Genomic DNA, 21,878 nt, shown 5'->3' on the forward strand with positions numbered 1-21,878 from the left:
GCAGCGAGAGCTTCAGGAGCGCAGTTGCTATGGTAACGTTGACTTCCGGGGTACCAGTCCCAGTGCTCCTTTGCGAAAAACAGCACGTGACATCCGCCACACTTTCTCCAACACCTCCGCGCTGGCCTGGGCTTTAGCCTTGTTACGACTTTGCACCGCTGCCACCACTATTACGACTTTGAGGTGGTCTCGTAGCGCTCGTCACCCGTTTCGTGACAGAGCGTTGGTAGCGAAGACTCCGAGTCAGGCGTCGGTGAGAATAACGAAAGGGATTTTATACATTATATACAGGTCATTATACAGGACAAGATCGGATCGGCACGGGGGCCGAGAGCTCACAGCAAACGCGACTGTTCCCGCACGGCGACGTCCGGCGAGACTCAACGAGTGACACATCTCACTCCACTCGAGAGCGGCACTCAGCTCCCGGTGGGTCGGTGGATCCGGTTTTCTAGACGGCGGCGTCGGCGCTTATAATGCCCCGAGAAACCATTGTCACTCAAACGTCCCAATACAAAGCCAGCAGTCGACGGTCGTCCGAGAGGTCCAACCAGCGACCGCGCTGGCCACCCGGTTTAAAGTTGCCGCGCGCGGTGACCTCCAGGCAAAAGGAGGTACGGCGCCGGGCTGTCTAGCACTTGGTTGCACGTTTGGACATGTAGCTCGCCGATGCTTCTCCACAGGACACCGCTGCCTGACAGTTCAGCATCTTGACTTGTCAAGGGAGAATTAGGGCGCTGTCCCTTCCGGCGCAGCCCCGGGTTTGTCCAAAGGGCGCTCCCATGATAAATTCTGCATCTTGTAGATTCTGAATCCGGGCTTGTGGTAATGGCACAACAGCCTCGGCCTCTCCTGTGCGTTCCTTGCTCCATGAGTGGATCGAAAAGACCAGTGAAATCGTAGCCGAAAGACGCGGCGCCGAGCCTGCAATTTCCTTTTTCTTTCTTTCTTTGTTTTTCCATCGGTACGCTTCAGAGAAACTTGCCAGTTTTCTCATTGCACTTTGAATGCTTCGGGCCATGTATTTGTTAAACGTACTGAAACATCTGTTGTTTTCTAAGACCGAAATTGCGTTTGCAGAATTGTATCGCCAGGAAGCCCGCTTTAAGCAGCTGTCGTCAAACAATAGCTTACTTTCTTTTCCGCGTTGTCGAAACCGGTCGCAAGTTGTGGACGTCAGTTATTTGCGTAAATTTGTGAACTTTCACGACGACATTCATTGCATGTCCTTTAAGAAGCGTTTGTATATGTCCCGCCGATACAGAACATGCGCAGTTGTTGAGAAAATGTTTCCTCTTTAGCCATGTCACAGAACTTTCAGGCATCGTCGGGCATCGTGTCTTCTTTTTCGAAGTTTCGAAAGCCTCGTAGCCGTTATGCCGGGCTCCTGGCATGAGTGTAAATCTAGCTTTCAGGCCATAAAAGGCCTTACTTGACATTTTAAAAAGTGCGTTCTTTGAGTCTAGGGCGTAGACATGCCCGCCATACGTTTTGGATTGTTCCCTCTGTCGTCCCATCTTATTCCTCTTCCTTTCCCTCTTCCGCTTCCCTCAGCACAGAGTGGCTGGCTGGAGGAATGTGCACTCGCGTTCAACATGAGCTGCAACACGGTGCCCGGGGTCGAAGGGGCTCCAAGACTGCACGGCGGCGGTGACATACTAAATAAAGATGGGAGAACTGAAACACCGTTCCAGTTGCCGGTATTTATTCGACATATATTTCTTGTATGTCACCGCCGCCGTGTATTCTTGGAAGCCGTTCAGCAGAGGGCACCGTGTTGCGGCTCATTTTGAACGCGACTGTACCACAGGTCGACTTGCCTGCCCTTCTTTTTATTAAACGTCTCTCTCTCTCTCTCTCTCTCTCTCTCTCTCTCTCTCTCTCTCTCTCTCCTGGTCCCAACCCAAGCGGCGCCCGGCCTTGCTGCTGCCGCTGTTAAGGAAAGTGCATGCCTCCATATTTAGAAGGAAACGCCGCTCGCATACGGTGGCAACACCTGGGCGCCGGCTTCCAAGTATCCCTCCTCCCACACCGGCGTGGCTTCTCGTCATTGTGTCGCTTCCTCTCGCGCGGACCGACGCCGAATGGATACTTTATAAAGCGGCGGGCTCGGCTTGTCGCCGGTGCGGTGCGGGCAACTGTTGCGCAATAACTTCCACTGTCAGGAGGAGGGAACAAGCAACTCTCGAAATAAAATGGAGGCGCCGGCGTACGGCACATATACGCACAAGAAGGCTTTTGTGCACGGAAGTCGTAAAAAAACCGCATTTTTTTAAAATATAGTATTACGTACGCAGAGTTCTTGCTCATGCGCTTTAATATAGTAGGTCCGAAATGCGTGGGTGCTGAAGGCAGAGGGGAATATTGTGGGTTACGTTTCGATTCGAATTCGTCCTTTCGGCTTGGTCTTGGTAAAGTTCGAAAAAAAAAAAAAAGATATGATGAAGCAAATAGTGAGATAGGCTTTCTCGCACTTCTATCCCACTTCGAGGATAAAGTAACTAGCCGCAGCGTTCGTCGCATGCGATGCTGTTAAGCCTGAAGCCCTCACATACGCGTTTTCGCCGACCAAGTGGGTGGCGTGTAGATGGAGGGGCTTTAGTTAGGCCTATCCAAAGACGCCGTCGTGGCCATGAAATGCAGTCACCTCTACCAGATGGCGCCAGGGCTCTTAGCGGTGACCATGGCGCTCGCGATGCGGAAAAGCCTCCCGCGAAGGACTTACGACCGAAACTATATAGGCGAGCAAACGCAAATGGAGGAAACGCTATACTAATGCTTCCATAATGAAAAAAATAGTCGGAAAGCCGGTCATGGGAGAAATGCGGCCTCCGCTGCCGTTTTCTTTTTTTCTTTTTCCCGGTACTCGTCCGAGTTCCGAGAATGGGCATAATGTGTCGACGAGCTTGACGCAACCGTGGGAGGAATCCTGGGGCTTTATTTAGAAACCGGCGTAGGCGCCCCCTGTCGGCATCTGGAAAGAGGGAACCTGCTCGAGACGCGTGGGATTACGCCCGGGAAAAATGAAGAAAAAGAAGTGCGCGTTTCGGGGAAGTTGAGGAGAAAGAAGCGGGACAACGGGGAACGAAGATCCGAGGAGGCGGGAAAAAAGTATGATGGAGGTAAAAACGTGCCGGCGTTAGTGTAGAGTTCCAAAGAAGCCCAGTGCCCTATATTTAGCAGCACCGAAGCCTGGATGGCCTGATTTCGGTGAAAGACGAGATCCAGAAGCGGGTGTCTTTCATGTAAGCGCCCCCCCCCCCCCCACCCCCGTTCTCCCTCGCACATGCTTGATTAACGGAAACTACAATTGGGACATATGATATTACAGCCAAGACACAGTGTTGGATGTTTTGTCTACTGTTTGTTGCATGAAATAACTAACCGAGCCTGAAAATAACGTATCTTGATGTATTGCAGTGTAACTTAGATTTATATCGTTGTTAGATTAGCTGGTGAATTGAAGCATTTACGATCCAACGTTAGGCGTTCTCCACCCGTCTCACTTGTAGTTTAGTGGGCATTCGTGAGCATGTACGTGTAGCCTAGCCTTGAGAACGTCAGCCATTTCTTCTTTCTGCCGTTGGATAAATGCAGTGCCTGGCAGTTACTTCTCTAAACATCGAGCTCCTCACTTGTGAGCACTCGTTCACCTGCCATCAGAAAATGACTATAGTAAGGGCAGGATGAATGAATGAATGAATGAATGAATTACGGATGAGCATCTGTACTCACGAGAACAACAAGCTTACGATGACGAAAAACGATGAAAGATACCACGAAGTGCATAATTTCGCATTGTTCCTCTTCCCCAACGGTGCCACCCTCGTTCCACTTGCGCGCTCTTCTCGCCAACGACGCTGACGCAGTGGGCGCGGGTGACGCGCGCGCGCTATGGCTGCGCACGCGGCCGAGGCAAACAACATTCCGGCGGGTCTGGCGCGTCGGTTCACACGTGCGCGACTCCGCGGGGTTCTCGCCTCGACCCTACGACGGCGACAGGAGCCGCGCGCCGTACTCGTCGACACGACTCCCCCTCGGGTTGTCGCCCTCCGCTGTTCCTCGGCTGGCTTCCCGCCCAGCGGATCGGGAAGTTCAGCCACGCAAGGAGGTCGAGTGTGCGTGCAGTATGATCGGCCACGCAGATCCCAACGCGTCCCGTTGCTTTTACCCGCGCCGTGGCAGCAGGGCGTTCGCGACCGCAGAAAACATCCGGGGCGCGCGTTTTATGACAGTCGTGCTTGCGGAAGAAGTACAAGTATTCTGTCCCGTATAGTTTATTGCGGGCATATATACTTGTTTTTTATGTGTTCGAATATGATACGCACACCTCGTCCGTCGAACCCGTGTGTGCTGCTTTCTTTTGTATTTAGCGGGAAATTTCATTTTGCGAACAACATTATAAACTGCGTAGCAGAACTCGTACCACCTGGAGTGACCTATGTATATGTGTCGGCTTGTATTAGCTTCCTTACTCGCTAAACTTGGCGAGATGTTCAAAGATAGTATAAGAGGAAGTCTTTTCGATTTCGATCAAGCTCGACAGGAAATCGAGCTTGGCGCTAAATGAGCGATAATTCAGACAGACAGGTGAACTAAAAAGGGAAAACAAATTCGCGATTTTCTGTTTGTCAGCTCATTTGTTTGTTAATGCAGATGTCAGGGAAAGCGAGATTTGGGTAGTTACGGCTCCTGTTTGGACGCGTGACCAAGGATACGTGTCTTCCTAAAAGTGAATCTTTCTTAGCCTATGCTCCCGCGTTTGGCGTGGCTGCTGGGTCCGTCGGCCGGTTTTTCGGTAGATATATATACAATATATCGTAGTCATAACGCAGATAGGCGTAGGTAACTTCGCGATATAGCGATCGATGTTTCAATGAAGAGAGAGAATGTAAATTAAATGATAGACCGCAATAGACGTAGTAAAGGTTAGTTCAAGCAGGTTATTTGTGGCCTCCCCTTCTCGAGGAGAATGTCATAGTGATCACCAGGATCACGTGTACGAGGTCATGAGGCACGATTTGTCTATTGATCTGTCGGCGTCGCGTCCTCCGAAAAGCATCCATGGATCAGCAGCGGCGGAACGCGGACGACAGGTTTAGCTCGCGCCGTTTCTTGGAAGCGCTCTTGCGACAGCCTTGTGTTTTATACGCTCGTGTCTTGACAACCAGCCCGCGTGACTCGGCACTCATTGGCCTTTGCAGTTGTATACTTATTCGGCTCCCTCTTATTATTATTTTTTTTTTTCGCTCGACAAGCAATAATTCATCCAGTCGATGCGAGGTCAACGTGGCCTTGCGAACTAGAAATAGAGGCGAGGAAATGTGACAGGAACAGCAGCTACGTAAATGGCGCCCGCTGTTTCCCACTCGGCTGTGTGTAGGCCATCGACATGCGCAGACTCGTGTTTCGTGAACTTTGTGGAACGCGTCGAAGGCGGCGTGGTACACCGTGCATGCGTCGGCTTATTCTTCGTGCAGATTCGTCGCCAGATCATCGCGCAGCGTCGCTGGAAAGAATGAGAGCGTAGAGTCTCTCGCCATAATACCTAGAGGGAAATCTGGTGCTGCTGCACTGTGGTATGCGTGGCAATGCCGGTATATTGTGACTTCGGATTGGCATCGTTTTCGGAGAGCCAGGACGCCTTGACGACGTACGCGCCTGGGTAGCACCGTTGCGTCTGTCACAATGACTCGGTTCCTACTAAAACAGCACGTAAAAATGGGTTTTAAGTTTATGATTACACAAAGACATGATTTGTTCAATTATGAGTACTTCTGATGGCATCTAAATTATATGAAACGTAATAAACTATCGGTGGGCCTCTAAATTTGGAGAATAGACGACAAGATTGGCGCTCGCTTTGGAACAGTTTGTCCTCTGCCCTTGCTTTTCTCCGTTTGATTATGCACTGCAGGTGAGTAAACTTCACTGAAAGATGTAATACGGGTGAATGAAAACCTTGTATGAAGATTTCATTGTAAAAATGCGTTATCCGTGTCGCCATATGGACGTTTTAGGCGAATTTTCGTACAACACCAGCCAACACAAACCTCGTATATATATACCCACGTCATTCCCATGACGGCACAGCGCCCGTTAGAAAACGCCCATAGATGGCGGCGCCAGATTTCCCTCTAGGTAATATAGTGAAAAACTCTATGAATGAGAGAGACGACAAATTTATTCAAAAGGGACATCGGCTCGACCTGCGTGGGCAGGAGGAGGTAAAGGGACTAAGTTCATCGCACTATCGAGGCCTTGTATGTGAAGTTGCAGAGCGAGGGAACGATCCTCTCTCTGTCCATTTCCGAACAGGGCCAGCCTTCGCATCACGGTGGCCACTTGCTTTCCGGATCGTCACACACTGTAAAACAATTTACACCCCTAAAATGAATAAGGGTGTATATAAAATATTTTGTTGATTACGCTTGATTGGGGGCCTGATCAGCGACGAAAAAGGAAATCACCTGCCCGTACGTATACGTCCACTGGACTGTGGAATGGAAGATGTGTGGCGTAAACTACTGGGCGGAGCGAATAATCACGCTGTGGTTTAGTAGAAAACGTTTATCGTAGAAAATAGGACGAGCAATTTGGCTCCGCTGGCTTGATTTCTGCGGCTTCCCTGGAGTGTGCGACACCCCTCCGCGCTGCCGCCTCCGAGCTGTAGAGCAAGGCCTCCCACCCCTCTCGCGTTGTGCTGGGTGCGGGTAAGTTTTGGTTTACAAGTGACTCTTCCAAATGACTATATTTTCCGCTTTGCTTAGTTTCCGATGGGGCGAGGCGAACTTGATTCGAGCCTTTTTGTAATATCCAAGGATTGCCGATCGGCTCCAGTTTACCGGTTCGGGTTCGATGCTCGCTTCACTGTCGGGGCGCTACTGGTATGTTGCGTGCGCAGTGGCGACCACGTACAGGCGAGTTCATTTCCCCCGATGCCAGTATGGCCTGGTGTCCGGATGAGTTTGATTGCGCCAAGACCATTGTTTTTATTTGTTATCTTGGCGGCTGCCATGCAGATTCTACCGTTTCGGCAGTTTATATATATACACGCCTGCATGGAGTCCGTCAGGACGTGGGGTTCCTCACTTGTGTTGGTGTGCGCCGCAATAGCCGTAGCGATGGCTGTTATCTCCTCGGCCTCGCAGATGTTGTAGGCTACGCTATATAACGAAGTGCAAAGTATACGATTGGAGTCGATCTTCAGCTGTGGTGAGGGATATTCAGAGCTAAAAAAGAAAGAAAGAAAGAGCAGAACACCACCACCGCTACTGCTGCTGATGTTTATAAGAGATCGGAGACAGGTGCAAGATGACAACGAGGGCAGTCTATCTATCTATAGTCATATCGTAGGAAGCCAACAAATAGAGACACAAAAGACAGCACAGGGGAAAGTACTTGTACGCATTAATTGAATTAAAGAAACTTGAAATTAATGGAAGTGAAAGTGGATGAAAAAACAACCGGCCGCAGGTGGGATACGAAACCCACCTCTTCGCATTACGCGTGCAATGCTCTTACCAACTGAGCTACCGCGGCGTCGTTCTTGAGCGTTTTCGGCTGGTGGACCAGCCTTCAACAGAGTACATATATATAAATAATAGTATAACGCTCCAACAAGGCGACTGCTAGGACTTATCTGACGTTTACTATCATTACCATTTCAGCTGCCTCTCGTTTCTCTAGGCCCCGGGGATAATCGAGAAGCCGCGGCCACTGCCTCCGACGACCAATATAGCACGACGGGGCCAGGCAGCGGTCGATGGGTTTAATTGGAAGCCGGTCCCAAGCCGGCGACGCGGCTTTCCGCAGCGGCCGTCGCGTCGTGTCCCGTGTTGGAGCAAGTTTTACGATCGGAGATGAGCGGCGGTTCGGGGGGAAAAAAAGAAAGCGAAGCTGAACGGACTCGCTGGAGGCCCGTTATCTCGCCAATGTACTACGCAACGAGCCGGCCTAAAATACGCCCTCCGTCCACGCCATATACGAGAGAGCGAGAGAGAGAGACCCCCGGTGTGCACTGCCGGTGTGTCGCGGCGCGCCTCCCGCCCATCACAAGGCGCCCCGGTGATCGTTCCGGTGCCTGTCATCTCGGGTCGGACACCCTTCGTCTCAGTGGCGCGCTATTAGGGGAACGGGTTGCGCGACCCCCCACCCTGCCCAACTAACCGGCGCTGCCACTCTTTTCTTGGCGACCTTTGCCTGGAGACATACAGTGCGCGGGACTCTAAATGGGGACGCGCAGACACGCTGGGCCGAGGGGGAGGCGCGTGGGAGTTCGTCGTTCGGCCCGAAGAGACCGCAAGCGTGCCTGTGCGATGGTGGTTCGTGTGTGTGTCTGTATCGTGCGCCCGCTGCGAGAAAGAAAAAGAGCGCGCCCACGCTGCAGGGTTTGGGCTCCGGCCGACGAAGCCCGGCCGGGGCGGCCGTATCGATCGCGACCGTCTCCGAGCCCCGAAATAGCGGGGTCTGCCACGCGGAAGGCTATTTTTAGACCAACCCGGGGCTCGCGTGGTCACATGGCCTCTCCTCTCCCCCACCATCTTCTGGTGGTGTCCTGCCTGTAGGCTCGGTGTAGCTGCCTGCTGCTCCGGTGCATTTGGAGGAGGAGAGCGGGGACGGCCCAGGGGTTTTGAACGCCGCTAGCGCTTCGCGGGCTTCGCTTCTGTATATTTCGCGCGCCTGTGTCCGGGCCCAGCTCTTCTCTCGCCGTCCGTAGCCGCCACGTTCGAGTGGGCGAGCCTGGACTTTAATTTTTTTCCCCGTGAAACGGTCCCAGACTGTCTCTTTGGTAACGGTTTCGTTTAGACCCGCCTATAGCCGGGTATTTGCGTACGCGTGACGTGTTTGATGTACAGAGAAAGGGTTTGCGCCTCTGGCGTCTTGCGCTTGGTCGCTTTCCGCCCACGTGCGCGGCGGCCGCGACTCTCGCGAAGAAGCTGTTTGAAATAAACAAATTTGGCGCTTCCTGGAGAGTCCGCCGCCTCTCGCTTCCTTTCCGCGTCCTCCCTAATTTCGCGCTGTCAGCGTGGGCGGCGAAAGTCGCTTGCGCGCCCACGCGCGCGCGGCCTCTTGCGTGGGCGGGGATCTGCAAGTGCGCGCGGAATTAAGGACCCGTGCTTTTGAAAAGGGAGCGGCGTATCGAGGGACCGGGAAAAGGAAATGTACACATGGCATTTCAACGCTGTCATATCGCAGGGATAGGATGGCTTGCAAGTGAAAATAACGGGAAGTAATGAAAAATGTTGCCCAGAAGAGAGAGATATACAATTGCGGAAAGAAGTTTGAAAACAGGTGGGGGTCAGGGAGGATCTAAAAGGAAAGAAAAGTAGAGGAGCAGCTGCAGTATCCAAGTCAGGCTTGAAGCAACACCACCTATAGATCTAATCTAGGTGGTGTTGCTTGAAGGCCCATCTCGTTTTCCCTCTGCTCGCGCTCTTTGTAGCGACTAGAAATTGCGAAGTTCGGCGAGTGACCGTCGATATTGCACCGATATGGACGTCGGAAGAGGACTTTCTTCAGGAGGCCCCTAATCAATATGTGATCAGGGGCCGTATTCTGATTCTTATCTCCGCAGACGCAATCATGTGTCGATGAGTGCAGTCTGAATCCCTGAAGTTGCATGACATGACAGCGGCGCGTTCTGTGGCCTCCAGCTAACGGACATCGCACACCGCGGCAACTTCTGCAGTGTCGTGCAATTTCTGCACGACACGCAGCTTTGTGGCATGACATTTTGCGAGTGAATGGACCATATGAAAGAAAGAGCGCTGCATGTGCAATGTGATATAGGAAGGGCCGTATATATATATATATATATATATATATATATATATATATATATATATATATATATATATATATATATATATATATATATATATATTCGTAGAACTAAATTATTGACGGAGATTATCCTGTTATGACTAGATTTGTGGTCAATGTGCAAGACAGCTCTCAATTGTAAGCAGAATTATGAAAGTAGCTCGTGCAGGGGTGACAGGGAAGACACGGACGAGCCAGACAGGGGGCGCCGATAGGTGTGCTTAATACACTTTTTGCCATGAATGTGCCCCTGCCGTTCTTGTTGCGCCATCAAAACTGACCGCACTCCTCCGCTGGCGTATCCGCGGTGCTGCAATTCAGTACTGCCCCAGGAATGAATGACGCTGCACGCGACCGTCATGTACAGCGGTAGCGTCACAACGCCAGAAAATGCATGTCATCCCTGATTACAGCGAGTGCTTCGGGCGGGGTGAAGGAGACGCTGCCACGCCGCGCCAAAAATATGCCTCAGATGCGTTCACGTGTCATTGCCGCTTGAGCGCGCCCCGATGCCAAGCAGTGCACGCCGTATAGAAGCGAGGTGCCCCATTGGCACACTGAGCCGGTCAGTGTTCCGTTCGCCCCAAGATGAACCACGCAAACTTAGCCTCGCTCTCGCCGAGTGGGCTCCGAGCTAGGGCGCGCTCCTCCCGTTCTTGACCCATAGGTCTTGACCCGAGCTCTGACCCGCGCTCCCGGGGCTCCTTCCCTTCCTCCGATGACCGACCTCGGTTGATGCCAGAAACAAACTCGCGCCTCCTCTCTTTCGACGTGGCCTGCGGCACCGCGCTGTTGCTCGGGCAGGCGCGCCAGCAACAACCTCCGCGGAGCAGCAACCCAGCCAGACGCGTTTGGGCCGCTCGTTGTACCCGAGGATGTTAAGGTTGGCGAGGGGCAGCGGTTCAGGCTCCGGGGCCGCTTTCTTGCTGAGAAAAAGGGGGGGAGCCGCGCGGCGCACCACGCAAAGCTTGCGGTGACCGTGTGTGAGAAAGAGCCGGAGCACTTCTTCGCGGTGCCATCGGTCGCGGACTATATTTAGAAAAGCTGCGGATACGACGAGCTTTTTCCTCGCCTGCCTCGTCCCTCCGCCTGCTTGTGATGGTGGCAGCCCGCATTTTCGTCTATTTTTTTTTTTTTTCGCGTGCGCGTATCCGCAAGCCCTCCCGCTTTCTCGGATGAGTCGTGCCTCCAGTGGCCGCCGCCTGCAACGGCGCTGCTCTCTCGCTCGCAGATTCTGTTGTTGTTTCGGGCGCGGCTCGGTGTTGTGCTCCGAGTTTCTTGCCTTGGATTCGCCCTCTCCCACTGCACCACCCTGCTCGCCCCCCCCCCCCCCCCTTTTCCTGCGCCGCGCCTATCGGGAGAACCAGGGGCAGCTAACCTCCGCTCGTATATAACTTTGGTTCACCATCGATTGCGTTTCGAGCAGAGCGCGCTATATTTAGGCGCCTGTTTGCCGCGGCGCACTCTGCGTATGTGCGTGTGCCGAGTGTGTCTCCCCCCCCCCGTCGTGCCGTGCTTCCCTCCTACTCGCCCGTGAAACCGCGCATCAATTGATATTATTGGCGCGCCGCGCTCTCCCCTGCCCTTGCCGTAAATGCGCTCTGGAAATGGGGAGTGATGGTCCAGGCGGACCGGCGGTGCTCTTGAGTGGCGGTGTACCAGTGCGCCCTCCGGAGTGTGTACGTTGACTGCTTCCCAATTCCGGCGAGGCTCGTGTAGCGTCGGGCAAATACTCGGCAAAGCCACTTCGAACGCATTTCTCGAAATAAAAATAAGAAATATATTTAAGAGTGCATAAAACTCGCTTTCTACAGTGTCGCAATCAGAACAGTGCAAGTTGCTGTAACGATGCTAAGGTGAACGCTTAAAATGGCAAGGAAGGGTGATCGTTCGGAAACGACCGGCATCGCAGAAACTGTTTAAAATTGCGGGTCTCGCAGCAAACGATTGAGAGTAAAGGTAGTGCTGGTTTGGTAGGGTAATGAGAGCTGAAAGCTGTGCCCTTAAAAATATGATGATAAAGACGCAGTGAGACGTGCCTCTGCTTAGGATTGTGGCCGGCTTTCTTGAAGAAATGGCAAGAGAATATCGAGGAAAATTTAGACAAAGATAAATAAATAAATGCGAAGGACGATTCGGTGTCTGTTATGGCAAAGCAAGAGAGAGAGAGACATGAGATGAGGAAGGCAGGGAGCTTAACCGGTAGACACCCACTTTGCTACCCTGCACTCGGAAACGCTTAAGAGGACACAGAAATAAAAAGGGAAGAATGCGCACACATAAAAAGAGACGAAGATTAAAACAAACACACGCACATACAAAATAACTCGGGAGTGTCACAGTCATCTCTTGCTGAGAAAGCGGCCGGTTGTCGAGGCGTACCAACTCCGTCACGAGCGACTGCCTCTGGGTGCTGTGGCTGCTACAATGACAAAGGATATGTTCTATTTTTTCCTCGCTATCACAATTATCACAAGCAGCACTGTCAGCCATTCCGGTGCGAAAAAAAAAAGAAATGATTATAACCCATGCATCAGCCAGGACCATACAGAAAGAAGAAACTCGTAGGAAGCACTGACCGCGTTTAGAAATAAGCATCCTACAATAGAATAATTATGCGTATTCACCGTTGTTAGCCTACGTATATATCGACTGCAGACAGGTTTATAACTATGCCTTGGTTAGAATCTCCTACAGATCAGCATTGCTCCTTCTGGTACATAGGCTAGATCAGCATTGCTCCTTCTGGTACATAGGCTATAAATTTCTTCCTTCAGAAGCAAGAGCATTAGCTGAAATATTTCACCACTGTTCTACACTTGAGCGATTACACGCGGCCGGAGTTGCTGAGGCCCAGGACGTGTCAAGGTACACGCGAGAGCCACGAAATGCATAGTTCCTGATTCGTACAACTCGTTGGCCCAATGAAGTCGGCGAGCTGCAGGTCGCCGTTGCGTCGGTCTAGATCTGCGAAACAGTGATTAGGGGCGATCATCGGTGACGAAGAGCAACCTGACGAGCTGATACTATAAGCCGCGCACGCTGCTTTGCCGCAAGGAGCCCATGTACTGTGGCATACTTTCACTGTCGTTTATGCGTGCTCGTCGAGCTCTTATCGCCTTTGAAAATGCAGTAAGAATGTCTATAAGCTTTATTTAGACGTCTGCACAGAAAACGTGTTTCCATAGGCTTATTGATCTGCGCACCCAATACGATTGAAAGTACCCGGTCATAAGTCTTTCGACCACCTCTGCAACATATTGTATATAATGTTTACGCATACTCTGTGAAGTCTGTTCGCAGCTACTATGAGACTTTATGCAGTCAGGTGAAGCGAATTTTCGTGACGTCTTTCGCCATTTCTTCGACAGTCATCCATTTATCGAGGGTCTGTAGATGCTTTCCTTAGGAGTCCCGTTTATGAACGCTCTAGGACATTCGCTAAGACAAATTCGAACGTCAGGTCCCTGCAAACAGCCCTTTGGAAGTCTTTAGGCCGAAGGAGACAGATTTAACAATTTTTCTATTAATCCTGTACACTTTCTCATCTAGAAATGGTCGAGTGTAGGTGAAAGCAAGTCTCTCTGCTTGGACATCTGTAGGTCGACCATTGGTTTAAACAGTCTTAATTAGTTTCAGCGATAGAGGACGAAAAACAAAGAAGAGCGTGACGCAATGTTTCGGCCGCGTTGTCGGCACTGTAGACGCCGAGAACGGACGTGAGTACGCGAGATAAATCGAGGACCGCTATGTACCCGCGAATTGCGCCTCCTCGGCGCCCGCGCTCTCTGGTATTCCCTGCGTGCGTCCCGATATTTCGTCGGTCGCGCGCGCGCCCCTTTCGGCACGGCGGGTTGCCACGCGGAACCGCCCCCCTCCTCGTGCTCCACTCTGCTGCCGCTGCTTCTACCGCGCGTTAGTGCGTGACAGGCACCCAGAGCAACGGCGGCGAGCATTTTATAAGACGACGGAAGGGGAAGAACGAACGAAAGAAGAACGGGCTCGCCTATATTCGTGTGACGTAAGGAAGGTGCGGTCCCTATATATAGTTCCGGGCGTATGCACCGAGGGCTAAATATACGGTGTGCCTGCACACAAAAAAAAAGAAAAGAAAAGTGAAGAAAGAACGCCGTGGTGCCCACGGCCGTGCAGTGTGTGCGCGGGTTGGCCACGCGCTTCCTGACTCGCTGTGCGCATTGCGCGACAAAGAAATGTGAACGAGGCGAAATGTGTGCGGCAACTCCGGCGCGGCCAGCTGTTCCGTCTCAAGCGGCCTACTTTATCGCTATCGGATGGGCGGGTTTGATGCCAACGTTTCGGAGTCACAGACAGGCACGTACCTCTCTTTAATACGAGCTATACTTTCGTTACTCCCTCCCCCCCCCCCCCTTCTTTTTTTCCTTATTTGTCTTGCTGTTTTCTCCCGTTGTGAATAGCCCGGCACTCGCCGACACAATTGCCGGAAGCGTTCTGATAAGAAAGAAATGCAAATACTTTCGTGCATCTATATTTAGGCGTCGAACAAAACAGGAGGTTCGACACTGCTGATCGCTATATCTAGGCGTGCTAGAAGTAGTGTGCAGGAATTAAGCAGGAGCCGCTGCGCTGTCTCCGCGACCTGCGGATGGGACGCTTTGGGAAGCCTAATCCGCGCCCATTAATAGCCGAACGCGGCCATACCGGCTGGAAGTTGCCGCGCTGACGTTGTATTATATATATTCTGTTAAGTGTTTCTGAAGTGCCGGAAATGGCTTATGAAACGTGCTCGCTTTATTTTTAGCCCCGAGCGTAGCGTGCAGGGATCCACGAGCCTTTGCGCGAGTGATTAGCTCGGCACAGTGGAGAACAGCGGGCTTTCGCGTTATCGCCCGGACACTCCGGTTGGCGCCAGTCGTTGTTCACTCGCCTCCGCGGGAGCGAAAGGAAACTCCAAGCGCAGCATTGGCTTCCTTTTCTCTTTTTTTTTTCGTTATCTCTCTCTCTCTCCCTCTGTTTTTGTATGCGTTGTCACGACATCGTGTCTCGATTGTGTAAAACGTCTTATGTCACGTACCGATGCTCGTTGTCCACTAGTAAGCGATTGCAAGAGGGGCACGACTGTTTAAACAGGTAGTGTTAGTATGACAGTGTACAGGCGTTGTTAGTTTATTGCTGAAAGAGGCCAAACGCAATTCCACATCAAAGGAGATCAAAAACAGCTTGCGCACCTTTATTTCTGACGATAAAGAGTACATTTTTATACAAGAAGGCAATGAAATCTTACTTGCGTAAAAATAATGAGTACACTAATTAATTAATTTATGATTGGTTGGTACATACAACTGAAGCCTTGCTGTAGGATATCAAAAACGCTATCTATGAGCTTCGCGTTCTGATTTTTTTAACCCTTAAATCACTGTTTTGAGGTATCGAAATGCGCATAGCGAAAATTACACGTTTGGCTTTGTGAGACTAATGGGCAACAAACTGTTAGCTTGCCCTCTGTGTTGCCGCACTATCTACCACCCGGTATCTGCACTAATATACTCTCTGTCGTCTTTCTAACCCCCATCTCCCATCCCTAGTGTAGGGTAGCAAACCGGAGACTCATATCTGGTTAACCTCCCTGCATTTCCTCTTCATTCTCTCTCTCTACATTTAGGAGAGATGACAGTTTGCTCACCATCTTTGAATAAACGCGTCTCAGGTAGTATTTGTGCGCAGGTTACGTGTACAGGGTGTCTTTTTTTGTAGCTGCACCAATTTTTTTAGAAATTGCCTATGGCAAATAGCACAATTCTAACCCTTGATCTAAATTACTGAGTGATGTGGCCATTACTTCTACGAGAAATCAAAATGCGTAATGGAATGATTAACGTAAATACACACTTCATATATTTAGTTAATTACTTAACGGCATATTTTTCAATTACGAATTTTAGCTAGCGAGTACTGTGCAAGGCATACTGATTTAGAATGAATTTTCAGGACTACGCCAGTTTCGAGATATTAATTTTCAATGTGTCCGACGAAATGTATTGGCGTTCCAGTTACTTTTGAGCTTCCATGCATAGAATAGCGTTTTCTGAATAATTAAGTGCAATGACAGCGCATCTTTACCGCAATCGTGATGGCGCACTACGCATACACGTCGCTACGTAGGTGTTGTTTGTTGTTGTTGTGATACCCAGAACCCCAAGTTGGTGTCAGAGATATTCGTTGAAGAGCGGCCCGTACCCAGTGGAACATCGGCCCACGAAAACGGCCAGATACCAACGAAAGAGTCGTTACAGAACACTGGGTCGAATTCGTCAAGAATGTTTCACATCGTAGTTTACAACACAGTTAACTCGTACTCTTCGGTTAAGTTATTAGCCAACAAACGGAACAGGGCAAGAAGTAAGGATGCGCGCGAGCGCTCGTTTCTATATATGTCTGGTGCCAGGCGGCACAGATCTACCCTTGTATGTCGCTTTCAAATTTTACCCCGCGCTTGTTTACCACGTCACGGCCGGTCTCGAGGGGTGCGCGCGCTTCTAAAAGCACGCGCTCCCCTAGAGACCGGCCGTGACCACGTATACGGGCTGACAGCGTGTCGTGGCGTGCTCGGCAGGCGCACGCAAATGGAATGAACGCTCGACGAGAAGTGTTTTGGCCGCTTTCGGGGCTTCGCGTGTAGGTTCTGCATACGTCGTATCATACGCACCGACTGACACGTGCGTCCGCGTAATAGAAACGGGCGGGTCCATGCATGACTCACGAACGCCCTTCCCGTGGAAACAACAATGCGTGCAACGTGCAAGCGGTATCCGAACGCGACGGAACTGGATTTGCATTGCATGAGACATCCTGTCGACGCAGAAACTTTTGACACTCCCCTGCCGGTCCAGTGGCTCCGGACGCACTCCACGCCGCGCTGAAAAGGGAAGGGGGGGGGGGGGGGGGGCACGCGCTTCCCGGCGGAGCGTGCAAACGCGCAGTGTCGTTTTGCGACGCGTTTCGCCACACGCTTGCCGTCATACTGCGCTGCGTCGTTATGGCGGCACTGGGCTGTCAGAGCCGTGCTCCTCCCGTAATGCGCGCTCCGATTCTCGAAAACACGCTCCATATACATATGTACTTTGCGTAAAGCCGAGTATGCTCCACTGCCTCACTGACTTCCATTCGATCCAAGCGCGGCTCCTGTCCTGTAGGCTTACGCTCTGTGAGCACATATGTGGTGGTTCATGTGCATACGCTGCTCTTATGTGCGGGTATTCCAAGAATTCCTGAGTATTGAGAACTCGGTGTTAAGCGTGTCGCGATACGTGGAGATAGACGTGGAGATACTTAAAGATATATAGATACATGCATTGAGTTCGAGCTGCGAGTCGTGCTTTTGTGATGTAGTCTGCGACTGCGCGATGCTCTCTGATGACGAGATGAGGCGCGTACTACCCTCGCACGATCGCGCGTTCCATTGGCTAAAGCCAGTTGTAGCGTGCCACACCACAATATGTTGCCCTCTGGAGGCGACTGCGCGCAGCTCTCCTCCGGAGTACGTCGCCGCTTCCACAGGGCTTCGCTAGCTGTGCACGGTGCTCTTTGCGAACGTGTGAGCAATTAACGCGTCGCTGTGCCTGGCCATTGTGCGGTCCGGTGTGATTCAACGGGGTCGAGCTCTCTGGGAGTCGCCTTTCTCCAACTCCGCTTTTCGCACGCCACACGTACGGCCGCGTGTCTCCGTGCAGCCGTTGATGATGACGCAACCGCGAACCTGGTGCCGCCGGTTTATTCATAGCGCCCTGCGCCACCTCCGCGCCGGTGACCGTGCGGCGGGAGAACTCGGGCACGTTTCCACGAATGTCCGTTTTTACTCTGTGCGCGCCTGAAGGGAATGCGTAATTATTTCGGTGCTCCTGACGTTGCGAAACGTCGCGCGGACGCCTTCGTAGCGTACGTAATAGGCACATGCAGTTAAACAAGCGCGAACGTAAAACTAAAAATAATCGGAATCTCTGTCGCCTAACCTGAATCGGCACGTTGCGTCGTTGGTTGGCGGCGACGCGTCCTCTCTTCGGCGCTTTATCGCTCTCAGGACGTCACCATCTTGACGTCACGCGATTGCGAGTCTGAACGTGTGTGGGTGGCCAAGGGGGTGGAGAGAGCAACAGAGGTCGCACGTATGTACCGTTTGAGAAATAACTGGGCTAATTAGGCGTTATGGTGGTCCTGCCTGTTGTGAACTTTAGATGCCGCAGTCGATTACAGCTACAGAGATGCGTGCGCGCGCATGCTGGCAGAAAGCGTTAACGGCCATTATCGCTAAACAATTACGGGATTGTGATCTTAAGGCTGCGCCGCGTTGTTCTCTTTGTAAGGAAATTCCGCGCTGTTAAGCATCAGTGTGGGGATCTTCGACGAGTAAGCATTGCAGACCCGCGGCGTAGAACGCCAATATATAGCACAAGCATTTGCTAGCTGTCGTTACCGATTGGCAGTACTACGGCGTTCCACAGCCGCTCCAGCTTTTCGACACCTTTAGCAAAAGTGATGGGGATTTCGTCCTTAATGGCAGCATGTACACGTATAACGGACGTCATGCCCGGAGCCTGAAACATGAACTTCCTTAGAAGAACTAAAAACACGTTCATCCGGCTACACGTACGTGTCTTGTATGTCTATAAAGTATGAAGCTACGCAAATTAACACAAGAGATACACATATAAAGTACTGTTCAAGAGGTCTGAATAAAACATCGACTTTAAACCTATAAACAAAAATACCCCCCCCCCCCCCCTGCCCCATTCTCCGATTTGTGTTAGGGACAAAATAACAACTACACATTCCTTACGCTTGTTTCCGTCAGCGTCCTGTGAGACACATAGCTCGCGATATCGATCCTCTGATTTCCTTTCCCGTTTGTCCGTTTGTTTACGTGGTGCTCTAATTGCATCTTAATGACACAACATCGTAAGCTCTGCTGAGCCACATCTCCATGAACGCGATTTTGCGACGTCGACCACATAACGCGATCCAAATATGACGAAGCGTTCAAAATCAACTCCAGCTGCTGCAGAACTCCGTTATACGGCACAGCTGGCTGATTGCATAACGGGCAACTGAGCATTTTCACGGGCCCTGCCTATCTTGCGTGCACGTAGGTATGCAAACAAACTGTGCATGCATATTCGAGCAGCACGCGGGTCCCTCTGATTTATCGGGATGACGCGGTAATTTGAAAGGGGCGATCGGATCCGAGATCTCGGCTTCACTGTGTACTCCGCGCCAGTGACTTCTCAATCGCGCTCGTTGTGTGTCCATTGGCGGGCAACAGCCGGCGCGTGCTCACGCGGTGTGAATGCGTTTAAATCCGTCGCTGACCGCCGTCGCCAGAGCGCGCCAAGGCCGCCGCCTTCTGCCCGCTGCAGCCCGGACGACGGCGATGATGTGGGGACGCCCGCGCGCCGCGTAGGGTCAGGCGGTGTTATAAATAGCGCGCCGGCTGGCCTTGGCGCCTTGCTCGTGCCAGCGTGCGTGTGTGTACGCTGGACTCGGCTTCCCATTGGACGACTCGGGGATGCCCGCTCGGCGTCGCTCGAGCCCCTGGCGACGACGGCACGCGAACGACGCGAAAGGGGACAAAGGAGATCCAGAGGGCGCGAGCGGGCTTACTGAGTGTCGGCGGCTCTGCGCATGCGCACACCCCTGACTTCTCCTCGGTTCTTTTGTGCGCAGAGCTGAAGTTTCGGTACCGTATTTCTGAAACTTTTGCATTTTTAAGCTCCCCCGGGTTTAACGTCCCGATGTTGCACTACCTCCCAACTTTGCGCCTTTGCGCCTTTGCGCCTTGATGTTGCACTACCTCCCAACTTTGCGCCTTTGCGCCTTGGTGGAGGACTCCGGATTAATAGTGACCATTTGGAGTTATTAAACGTGTAGCTGAGCCTTTACAAGGGAAGGGAGACGCAGTCTAAGGTGCCAAAAGAAGAGGTGGTGGAATGTGATATCTGCTGGCAGAGGTAATTGAAGAATGCTCAAAGAGGAGATATTCGTCCATGCAGTGGGCAAAAAATAGTCCGAAGAAGAAAAAGAAGAAGCTTGAGTACACGAACATTTTTCGCATCACGCCCCTACGGAAACGTGGCCTTCGCAGCCGGGATTCGATCCCGCGACCTTTGGTGTTCAGCAGCAGGAAAAAGAAGGTTGATGCAGGAAAGATGGAATGAGAGGGCTGCATGCCGACGTGTCTAGCGTGCGGTATTTATGTTTCGGGCGCCCGACACTAACTGTTACAATATATATAGAGTAGCGACGTATTTTCCTTCTATAGCAGTACAGAGTAGCTCATGACTGAGCCACAGGTAACACATCCAGAGAGTTCAAGATGTGGCTAAGAAAATGTGACTTGTACGAATACGCGGCGTAGTCGTTTGAACATGGACAATCGGCTTATCTTTTTCTAATGCTGTAGTGTTGGTTATGAATGGTGCATTATTTAGTCCACTTCTGTGGTAAATATAGCGTAAATGTGGGTATGTGTGATTTGCCGTAGTTATAAATTATCTTTGTGCACTTGTGTATAAACACCACTAAAGTTTGTTTGTGTATAATATATATATGTTGAAAGAGAGATAACTGTGTGTGTGTGTGTGTGTGTGTGTGTGTGTGTGTGTGTGTGTGTGTGTGTGTGTGTGTGTGTGTGTGTGTGTGTGTGTGTGTGTGTGTGTGTGTGCGTGTGTGTGTGCGTGTGTGTGCGTGCGTGTGGCGTATACTCTGAGTGGTGACTGCGCTATGTGAACTACGTTAAAGCCACTGCCAAGAGCAGTAACGGCGTCAAGGTGCGGTATTCGTTGCGCCCTCGCGTTCCACTGATTGTTTCAAGTTGAAGCAGCTTCCTCTCGTCGTGCAAACTTTGTTTTGCTTGTGGCGGCGAAGGTTGCGCACGGAATCCTCTTTTTCGGTGCAGTTAGCACAAACATCATTCGGTGGACGACACAGCGGGGATTCGCCCGCGTGTGTGTACCGTCGGGATTTCTCGTCCTGCGTTGCCTGGCTGCCTCGACGTGCTCTCGCGCCCTTCTACGGGGGCGGTGCTACGTTTTGAGCGCTTCGTACTCGTCACAATGGCCGCGATGTCTGCGTGCAATCGGGCAGTTTTCCTTTCCAGCCGGTAAAAATTAGGCGTGGCCTTGATCTGCTCACAGGGCTTCGAAAGCGTCCCCCATTCTGCCCGCTGCGACCTATGCAGTTGACTTTTCTCCCTCTTTCCTTTCTTTCTTTTTTCTTCTTTTTCTTGAAACGAGCAGGCTGAGACGCTTATTGGTTGTCGTCGCAGACTAAGAATTACTTGCAAGTTGAACTTCAAGTTACTTGAAGTTGAACTACTTTAAAGAAAGAAGACGGCTCTGTGGGAAGTCTACAGTAGGGCTTTTCTTTTTTTTTTACGTGCTTGTCATATAGAAAGTTTATGGGCAGCCTATAGATCTATGGCCTTTAAGGTACCGTCGATTTGTGTCTCTAGACTTTCCTAAATGAGCTAGATTCAGAGCTTCGTGAATCACCGATAAACCGGAACACTCCACCCCTCAAAAAAAAAAAAGTCGGAAGATGGAGGCTAAGTAATAACAGCTGCCCAACAGGAAAGTTCTTAGCCTGAAGCGCACGTTCTTTTCTTAGGCCGCTGTTGATCAGTATACCGAAAGAAACAGACAATACTAAGAACAGCTTTATGTAGACAGTATATATATATATATATATATATATATATATATATATATATATATATATAAACTTTACGTAGATAAGAGTAAATCTATATACGAGTATGGTGTCTACTGTAAGTCTGCAGGCCGTCCATACAATCCATAATTACTTTGTTTAGCGCAAAACAACGGACACTAGAGAGACGGCCGGACATAGGCGCCACTCTCAACTCACATTTTATTGCGTCACTCCTTCACAGAGAGCAGAATCTAGAAGAACATGCACAGTGAGCACCATGTATAGGAACTACCAACATCCGACCACCAGAGCGCACTCATGTGACAGAATCCAAAAAACCATATTCAGCGCTGTACAAGGTTAAAGAAGGC

The 21,878-nt window shown here is 51.1% G+C and overlaps 1 protein-coding gene and 1 non-coding gene across 8 annotated transcripts in view; one reads left to right on the forward strand and one right to left on the reverse strand.

The window, feature by feature from the left end:
- The window catches only part of HDAC4 (histone deacetylase 4), a 337,065-nt gene that overhangs the window by 259,778 nt on the left and 55,409 nt on the right, over positions 1-21,878 (forward strand). The gene's annotated exons all lie outside the window — the stretch shown is intronic.
- On the reverse strand, positions 7,469-7,542 carry TRNAT-CGU (transfer RNA threonine (anticodon CGU)). Its single transcript has one exon. It is a non-coding gene; the product is annotated as a tRNA-Thr (tRNA).

Source organism: Dermacentor albipictus, chromosome 1, assembly GCF_038994185.2.
Source record: "Dermacentor albipictus isolate Rhodes 1998 colony chromosome 1, USDA_Dalb.pri_finalv2, whole genome shotgun sequence".
NCBI classification, from domain to species: domain Eukaryota; kingdom Metazoa; phylum Arthropoda; class Arachnida; order Ixodida; family Ixodidae; genus Dermacentor; species Dermacentor albipictus.